Raw genomic sequence first — 10,566 nt, 5'->3', positions numbered from 1 at the left:
CAAGGGAGCAAAAACCATCCAGTGGAAAAGAGATAGCATTTTCAACAAATGGTGCTGGCACAACTGGCAGTTATCATGTAGAAGAATGCGAATTGATCCATTCCTATCTCCTTGTACTAAGGTCAAATCTAAGTGGATTAAGGAACTCCACATAAAACCAGAGACACTGAAACTTATAGAGGAGAAAGTAGGGAAAAGCCTCAAAGATATGGGTACAGGGGAAAAATTCCTGAATAGAACAGCAATGGCCTGTGCTGTAAGATCAAGAATTGACAAATGGGACCTCATAAAATTGCAAAGCTTCTGCAAGGCAAAAGACACTGTCAATAAGACAAAAAGGCAGCCAACAGATTGGGAAAGGATCTTTACCTATCCTAAATCAGATAGGGGACTAATATCCAATATATATAAAGAACTCAAGAAGGTGGACTCCAGAAAATCAAATAACCCCATTAAAAATGGGGCTCAGAGCTAAACAAAGAATTCTCATCTGAGGAACACTGAATGGCTGAGAAGCACCTGAAAAAATGTTCAACATCCTTAATCATCAGGGAAATGCAAATCAAAACAACCCTGAGATCCACCTCACACCAGTCAGAATGGCTAAGATCAAAAATTCAGGTGACAGCAGATGCTGGCGAGGATGTGGAGAAAGAGGAACACTCCTCCATTGTTGATGGGATTGCAAGCTTGTACAACCACTCTGAAATCAGTCTGGGGGTTCCTTAGAAAATTGGACATAGTACTACTGGAGGATCCCGCAATACCTCTCCTGGGCATATATCCAGAAGATGTTCCAACTGGTAAGAAGGACACATGCTCCACTATGTTCATACAAGCCTTATTTATAATAGCCAGAAGCTGGAAAGAACTCAGATGCACCTCAACAGAGGATTGGATACAGAAAATGTGGTACATTTACACAATGAAGTACTACTCAGCTATTAAAAATAATGAATTTATGAAATTCCTAGGCAAGTGGATGGACCTGGAGGGCATCATCCTGAGTGAGGTAACCCAATCACAAAAGAACTCACACAATATGTACTCACTGATAAGTGGATATTAGCCCAGAAACTTAGAATACCCAAGATAAAAGATACAATTTGCTAAACACATGAAACTCAAGAAGAACAAAGACCAAAGTGTGGACACTTTGCCCCTTCTTAGAATTGGGAACAAAACACCCATTCAAGGCGTTACAGAGACACAGTTTGGAGTTGAGACGAAAGGATGGACCATCTAGAGACTGCCATATCCAGGGATCCATCCCATAATCAGCTTCCAAAAGCTGACACCATTGCATACACTAGCAAGATTTTGCTGAAAGGACAAACACAAAAGTGGATGCTCACAGTCAGCTATTGGATGGATCACAGGGCCCCCAATAGAGGAGCTAGAGAAAGTACCCAAGGAGATAAAGGGATTTGCAACCCTCTAGGTGGAACAACAATATGAACTACCCAGTACCCCCCAGAGCTGGTGTCTCTAGCTGCATATGTATCAGAGATGGCCTAGTGGGCCATCAGAGGAAAGAGAGGCCCATTGGTCATGCAAACTTTGCCTCAGTACAGGGGAACACTAGGGTCAAGGAGTGGGAGTGGGTGGGGTACTTTTGGGATGGCATTGGAAATGTAAATGAAATAAATACCTAAAAAATGTTTGGAGCTATGTACAACATTGATACACTTTCAGGGTGCTCTGGACACCCACATTCAGTTCATGCAAACCACTGACACTCTTGAGAAACTACAATATTATCATGATCAAATTGTGTAATTAAACCTAACAAGGACAATAGACACAATTCAAATAAGAGATGTGTCAATCACAGCGCTCTCCTACTCTAAGGTATTCACAAGGAAACAGAGTTTTTATTCATCTTCCTCCTCTTCTTCTTCCTCTTCTTCCTTTTCTTCCACCTTTTTCCCGGCAACTTTAGCAGGACCCTTGGCACCATCAAACTTCCCTTTATACTTATAGTCAGCAACATCCTTCTCATACTTCTCTTTCAGGCTTTGCTGCCTTGTTAATATAAGGCTGCTTTTCACTGTCACTTAAGTTATTCCACATCTCACCCAGCTTTTTGGCCACATCTCCAATGGAGATACCAGGGTTTGTGGATTTGATCTTGGGGAGGAATTCAGATCAGAATAAGAAAAATCCAGATGGAGGTCTTTTTGGGACATTTGGGTCCCTCTTCCTCTTGTCTCCTTTAGCTGGTTCATAATCTTTCATCTCCCGATCATAGCGTACTTTATATGTCTTTGCCATTTCACCAAATGTTGATTTCTCTTTGCTAGACATGGTCTTCGACCTCTCATAGCACTTCTTGGAAAACTCTGCAAAATTGAACCTCCGGGTTTTTCTTTCCTTTTCTTTTTCTTTTTTTTTAAATTTATTTTTTTATTAGATATTTTCTTTACATACATTTCAAATGCTATCCCTAAAGTTCGCTATATCCTCCCTCTGTCCTGCTCCCCTACCCACCCACTCCCACTTCTTGGCCCTGGCATTACCCTGTACTGGGGCATATAAAGTTTGCAATACCAAGGGGCCTCTTCCTAGTGACGGCCGACTAGGCCATCTTCTGTTACACGTGTTACATAGAGATATGATCTCTGGGGGTACTGGTTAGTTCATATTATTGTTCCACCTATTGGGTTGCAGACCCCTTCAGCTCCTTGGGTGCTTTCTCTAGCTTCTCCATTGGGGGCCCTGTGATCCATCTTATAGATGACTGTGAACATCCACTTCTGTATTTGCCAGGCACTGGCATACACTCATACTAGACAGTTCTTCCCTGCATGTCTGCATGAAGAAGGCATAAGCAGACATCTTGCCCTTTGGTTTCTTGGGGTCACCTTTAGCCATGCTGACTGAATTGCATCTTCCTTCTTGGCCATCTAGTAGCAGAGAAGGAGAAGGGGCGGCAAGGGAGATGGAGTGGAGACAGCCAGAGTGTACAGTTGTGCGGATGCCGCTGCAGCTGCAGGAGCAGTGGCCTCCTCTTTATTTTTATTTACTATTGCATATCATTATAGATACATTTAAAATTACAAACTTCATTCTTCAGTAGCATAAAAGAAAGACACACATAGTCAACAGGATGCATATTTCTTTTTTTTTCTTTTTTTGTTTTACATTTTTTATTAGATACTTTCTTCATTTACATTTCAAATGTTATCCCCAAAGCCCCCTATGCCCTCTCCCCACCCTGATCCCCAACCCACCCACTCCCACTTCCTGGCCCTGGCATTCCCCTGTACCAGGTCATATGATCTTCACAAGACCAAGGGCCTCTCCTCCCATTGATGGCCGACTAGGACAGCCTCTGCTACATATGCAACTAGAGGCACAGCTCTGGGGGCTACTGGTTAGTTCATATTGTTGTTCTTCCTATAGGGTTGCAGACCCCTTTGGCTCCCTGGCAAACCCAGAAGTGGATGCTCACAGTCATCTATTGGATGGAACAAAGGGCCCCTAATGAAGGAGCTAGAGAAAGTACCCAAGGATGCGTATTTCTTACAAGGCAAATGGAACAACAGTTTCTAATCAATTGACTTTACCTGTCAGTTATCTCATATCCAAAGTTCAATTTACCCAAATAAATACAGTATCTCCTACAAAAGTAATTCTTAAATTAAATACCAAGGGCTGGAACCATATAAGTCCTGGCAACCATCTCTCATCCCGTGCTTATCACATTTGGCCTTTTCCTCTAAAAGGGATGCTTGAGATTTGTCTGTAGCCCTTGCTGTCCCTTTTATCACCTGGAATTCCCTATTTGATCATAACAATTGTGTTGAGAGTAAGAGCTTTACAGCATATTGTAGTTTTTAATATAGTTTATAAATACGCTTCTATGCTGTACTTCTATTCTATGAGCTAGGTAGGAACCAACTGCTAAACATTTGAAGGAAGTAAAGCTGAGTGCTGTTTCTCTTGCCTGGAGAAACACAAACAGTCAATACGGATACAGACTAATCTTTCTTTTCCACCATGCCTGCAGGGATTAACTTTGGAAACAGCGATGATAATCTGGTTCTAGTTTCTCAGTTTTGAGAAGTTTATTTTTGTAATTTTTGATCAAGTTGATAAAAATTGAGAATGTGAACCATGTACTGAATATCATAACATGCTTTCTGGGGTAAAACTTTAATAAAATTAATCTATGTGTTTTGAATTTATTTCTACAGTGATGGAGTTTCATATGATCTGTCTATTATAATTTTAAGGTCTACTTTTAGTCTCTATGTATACAGTCATGTTTTCTTTCCTTATCTTTTAGGATCATATATGGATCTCCATGTTTTCCAAGCTCTATTTTTTCTTATTAGAGAACAAGTAACATGTTAAAGACATTCTCACCAGAGAGAAGGTTCAGATAGTTAGAAAAGCCTTATCACACATTACTAGTGGGCAATAATAAATTTTCAAACATAGGTACATTTGAAAAAAATAATCTGTTTTTCTGATTTGCTGTGTTCCGGCATGATGGGTTCTATAAATTTTCACTTTGCAGTAATTTTAACATAGTTATTTTCATTGTTTCATATTCCAGAAAAGTTATATTCTGCTAACAGTGTTATGTGTACTAAGTGTTTCTTTCCAGATGTGGATTAACCCAGCCAAATAGACCTTGAGATCACTAACTTACTGTGAGCTAAGTATGGATTTCTCTGACTCAGTTAATATTTATGAGCTTTATAATTAGTCCCCATACGCTTTGTTTCAAATACCAAACTAATCATTATCAAAAATTCAGTAGATTTTCACTCTGAGTTCTTTCGGTGTGATTTGTTTTTTGGGATTTTCATATGTGTATACAAAGGGAGTATGATCATAGTGACCCCCGTTTTTCCTCTCACATTTCTCTTTAACCTTGTCACATAACATCTCCATCTCTATCTATGCAATTGGTTATGGAGGAAAGATGTATTTTGGCTCAAGTTTTGAGAAGATGAAGTCCTTCCTGGATAGGTAGGCATAGTTGCTGCTTGATCCTTAGAAAGAAAAGAAAAGGGGATTCAGCTGTTAGAGTGGCTTTCCCTTATCCTTTTCTTTTATTCTGTTCTGAACCCACAATCAAGAACTCAAGATGGGACATATTCTTCACCCAACCATGCCAGAAAAAGCCCACATAAATCTACCAAAAATTACTGCTTCATAAATATATAAGAAGTATCTTTCCTAACTCAATCAAGTTGACAGCAAAAATGAATCATGAATATTAATATTAATTTTTCTATTATCTTTCCTCTTGTCCACATTATGATTAGAAACAGATATGAGCAATCATCAGATAAAGTAAATAAAAGAAAATGAGGCTTGAGGATGACAGCTTCATATTTTCTCATGTAATGAATATAGAAGCATTTTCATTTGTACAAAATAATTTTGCAGGGATAATATTGATGGAGAGATGGGTTTTGTTCGAATAACACTCTCTGCAACATGATGCCAACTTAGGAACCTCGGGTTCATTGCAAGAGGGATTCAATGTAATGTATATAAGCAAGAACAATCTGTAATTAGGTCAACATTGAGATGCAAGTTCTGCTTAGGAGAAATAAGGAAGGATCAGATCACGCCTGGCTGATTTATTCCATTCTTATTCCTGGAAGCAGACAGAAATTTCTGCTCAGGATTCTTCAGGAGAACACATTTTGTGATGTAATTGTTGAGATCTGCTCCTTTTAACATATCTGTAGGCATTTGGTATCCAGTCTCCATTTTGCTTATAAGGTGAAATTAAGTCCAGATTCTCAGACTCCAGTTCCCAGAAGTAATTACCAATAGCTGACACTGAAGAATGCTACTAATAAGCCAAAAAGTTATATTTGAACCACTTATGTTCTTTTATCTCAATGTTCTCTAATTGCCGTGCTCATCGCCTGTCCACCATGCCTCCTACCTTACTCAGGACCCATCAGCTTAAAGGTTAGCTGATAATACTCTGTCTCGTAAGCCAGGAGGTTGCACTCCTCCCCTCCTTGCCTTTTAAACTTTTGAACCTCCCCTTTAAAATGCCTGTTTTGAGCACAAACTGCTATCACATTAAGGCTCCCAAGTCCTTTCTGGGGTACAGATCAATCAGTCTTCAGGTGTGTTTTCAATAAACTATTATTGCTTGACTGAGATCAATGTTGGTATGGTTTGTGTGACCCTGAACCCCAACAGTGAAGATTGACATATTCACCAACACCCTCTGTAGACTTGATGATAAGGTCTATAAGCTGTTTTCTATACTAGCCCTCAATGCAGGTTGATGGTCTCCTGTAAGGGCGATTCAGTTATAAAGCAGTAGAAATAAATCATTAAGGAATCACTGGATACAACCAATAGTGTCATTAGTTGAATGAACCTAATCTTAAGGCACATTTCAGTCTACTTGCTGGAATAAGGAAGTGACCTATCTTCCATGAGATTTTCTGTTGTATTCCTCAGTCGAGCTTTCAGTAAATATTAGACAGTGATATATTCCATATTGCATTATTTGACAGGCACCTGGAGGGCAGTTTTAGTCCATGTTATGAACAGAGTCATGTCTCACAGAAAATTATACTTGGGCCCTGGCTGTTTTGATAGTTATTTTTCTTGGTAGCTGAAATGGTTAAGCACGATAGAGTGGGTATTTTTGTCTAAAATCCTTATCACCGAATATCTGTTGAGTATGGTCCCCGGAATCTCCTTTTGTTCCAGATTGTGTAGAAAATTATGCTACAGATGATATTATCAACAGGTTTTGATCATAATGAGGCAGAAGATTCATTTCTTACTTTTAAAGGTCTCTGCCCTGTTTAGATGTATTTTATTAGCACCAACCCTTTGACATCACTAATATTTGGCATCTAGGGATCTCAAAAATTTAAATTTCCTCCTCCCCACTAGTCCGTAGCTTTTATTTTCTCCTTTTTAGGAGCTCAGAATTTCTTAATTTCCTATCTTGTGAAGCTGGAGAAAGTGATATTCCTGATTCCTGAGAAGCTGATCTGTATTTGATGTGACCAGGCTTTAAGCACAAGCCGTGGAGAAAACAGTGTGCTTGGGAGAGTGATGCAGCTTTGAGGAGGAAGGGGTGGGTATGGACACACATACCTCTGGCTTTGAATGTGTATTTACCTGGGGACCTGGAGAGAGTTAGCACTATACCATACAAACCAAAGAACTGTCTCATAGTCATTTTATCCAAAGGCAGTCAAGAAGATGTTTCATGACCCTGACAGATACTACTGAAATTTCAAATCACTGTGAAAAAAAAAGGCACCAACTCTACCGGACATATGAAGACAATGTTTATGTGCCAGTCTGTGTACTGGACACTCTCTACAGAGATCTGTGGAGATCTGGCTGGGTAAGAGCAGCCAAAGACTTGCACTTCCTGAAGGGGAGGGGGAGTCAATCTTCCATGGCTGCTGCTGCTCTGTAGCTAGATGCTACACTGTGGGCACTGCAAGCAGAAAGGGGGGTTGGATCTGGATCTGGACAAGCTGTTGGGCCTCACAGTGCTGGCAGCAGAGATCAGCTAGCTGGAAAAGCACAGCGGCTAGGAGCCAAGGTCAGCTTCCAGCAGTAAAAGCTTCAAGAGAGAACTCTTCCCAAAAAGTGAAACAGCTTTTATATGACAGCTGCTCTCAGATGTTCTTTGATGAAATACCTCTCATGTTTTATTCCTTGTGGAGAGGGTCTTATATACATTTTGGAGTGGGTTGGGGTCTAAAAGCATTGCTTTCTATTGGCTTGGTCTGAAATGTTAGGGATGTCTCATCTGTGTTGGGAGGGGCTTCAGGCACTGCTCCTATGTGGATGATTGTCACTGTCCTCTCCATGGGGTGCTATGGTCACTTGTTCCAGGACAGGAATCTGGTCAGGAGTAGATGAAATACCTCCCATCCTCAGGTATGAGGGTACCAAAGATTCTGAACCCATTTGACTTTACCAAGTTTCCTGGCATGGCCCACTGCTCCACATTTATGGGTCTGGTAGAGCCAACTCTCGATACTGTAGGACTTGTGGGAGTCTTCAGTTGCTCTTAAGTACCAATGAACTTATGACCAATGACACTCTTGACAGGAATATTTTGAGAACTGGTGTGCTAGTGTATATGGAAAGTGGTTCAAACTTTATTTGAATCAAGATATCTCATCAATTCTAGCTTTCCTTTTCTCCTTTTATCTTTAGTTCCCCAAATCAAAATGAAGTTTAAAATATAAATTCACTTTTAATGCGATTGCTTCTTTTCCACTTGCATGCTAAATTAATAATGAGTCTAGCATTCAATAATTTACTAGAGATGAGTGTTATTATAGAGATAGGTAAGTAAATGTGCACACAGAAGTTCTGCTCCCTCAAATATATCACTTTGTTCTCTGAAAAATATATTGATTTTATGTAATAATCAATAGCTAAATTATAAATTGATGGTAAAGCTAAACGACAAAGAAGCAAAGAACCTCACGGGAAAGAACTTTAACAACTGGGGAGCCCCCACACTTTGCATCCTAGCTCTTAACATTTGAACAGATTATTCTATTTAATCACATTGAACCTCAAGGCTCTCACCTGTAAAATGGAGATAAATTTGCATGCACTCAGAAGAACTAAAACAACATCTAGCCAGGGGTTAGCACACAGTAGACCTTCAATGTGCAACTACCAAATTTGAACTGGCAACGTGATAAATTTTCATTCAACTATCTTAAGTATGAATGTAGGAAAGGAACTGAAGTTGTAAGTTTGGGAGTGTATTTTATGCTCCTTGGCTAATATTCTGGGCATGTTCCTCTTAACTTCCTATAAACCTGTGTTCAATAAGACCCTTATTGAACAGATTAGGAAACTGTCACCCGTGGGGAGCTAAGTAACTTATAAAGACCCAGTTCTTGCTCTGAGGGAACTGAAATTATAGTTAGAGATCTGCATAATAAGCATGTGGAGATGAAAGAAGCTACAGGAACAGAAATGTTATACTCAGCACGGTGACTCACACATGTAATCCCAGGACCAAGGCGACTGAAGGAGGATGATTACCCTCGGTTTGATGCTACCATTGACTCTATAGTGAGTTACAGGCCAGCCTGGTCTATAGAGTGAGATGTTCCTCCCTCAGAAAAATTTAAAAAGGGAATGGAACGATGGTTCAGTAGTTAATAATGGTTGCCAAGGAATAATAAACTCAGATCACAGCACCTATATAACAAGCAGACATTCTGCAAACACCTGAAACTTCATCTCTAAAGGGACCAGGTTTCTCTTCTGACTTTCTTGTACACACTGATGCACACACACAAACACCCATAAATAGATAAATAAATAAATAAATAAATAAATAGTACAAATATAAGTGCTTGCTTTTAAAAGGAAAAAATATTGACAACAGAGAAATTCTATAACCAGGTAAGTACCTACAGATATTAATGGCCAGAGAAAAAAAATCTTTCAGGAATGAAATGTACACAAGTCAAGATGGGACATGCTATGGTAATATTTAACATATATTAGAGGTCTAAAAACTAAATACTTAATTTTCCTTTGGGGTTTCACAGGTGAGATTCCAAAGATGCTTAGGAAGTGAAGTGTACCATACACAAGTGCTTAGGAAGTGAAGTGGACCACACACAAGTGCCACTATCTTGGATGTTGCCAGTGAAATGATCTCTGGACAACTGTAGAATCAATTCAACTCATTAAAAACTCAGGAATGGAAAATCCAGCCCAGATCAATCCCATTCTTAAGTGAGTTGAAAGAATTAGTCACAGGACCCTGGAGAGTACACATTTCAGTCAAGGAGAATAATTTTGCCATCTTCCTGTTGCAGGCAAATAGATGACAAGCAACTGTTAAAATTTGGAACATAGAGTCTTATAAGGGCTAAACAAAGAATTCTCAACAGAGGAAAGTAGAATGGTCAAGAAGCACCTAAAGAAATGTTCAACATCCATAGTCATCAGGCAAATGCAGATCAAAACAACCCTGAGATTCTACTTCACACCAGTTGGAATGGCTAAGATCACAAACTCAGGTAACAGCAGATGCTGGCAAGGATGTGGAGAAAGAGGAATACTTCTCCATTATTGGTGGTCTTGCAAGCTGGCACAACCACTCTGGTAATCAGTCTGGCTGTTCCTCAGAAAATTGGACATAATATGACCTGAGAACCCAGCTATACCACTCCTGGGCATATATCCAAAAGATGCTTCAACATATAACAAGGACACACTAGGGGTACACACTATGTTCATAGCAGTCTTATTTATAATAGCCAGAAGCTGGAAAGGACCCAGATGTCCTTCAGCACAGGAATGGATACAGAAAATGTAGTACATTTACACAATGGAGTACTACTCAGCTATTAAAAACAATGAATTCATGAAATTTTTAGGCAAATAGATGGAACTAGAAAATAGCATCCTGATTGAGGTAACCCAGTCACAAAAGCACACACATGGTATGCACTCACTGGTAAGTGGATATTAGCCCAAAAGCTTGGAATACCCAAGATACAATTCATAGACCATGTGATGCTCAAGAAGAAGGAAGACCAAGGTGTGGGTCCTTCAGTC

General features: G+C 39.6%; 1 pseudogene; it reads right to left on the bottom strand.

Moving 5' to 3' along the window:
• Positions 1-1,874: 1,874 nt before the first annotated feature.
• LOC110310981 (high mobility group protein B3-like) lies at positions 1,875-2,946 on the bottom strand (annotated as a pseudogene).
• Positions 2,947-10,566: the final 7,620 nt, after the last annotated feature.

Source organism: Mus caroli, unplaced genomic scaffold (genome assembly GCF_978045245.1).
Source record: "Mus caroli unplaced genomic scaffold, Mus_caroli_1 scaffold_16, whole genome shotgun sequence".
Classification (NCBI taxonomy): domain Eukaryota; kingdom Metazoa; phylum Chordata; class Mammalia; order Rodentia; family Muridae; genus Mus; species Mus caroli.
This window is presented reverse-complemented; position numbering and strand designations above follow the sequence as displayed.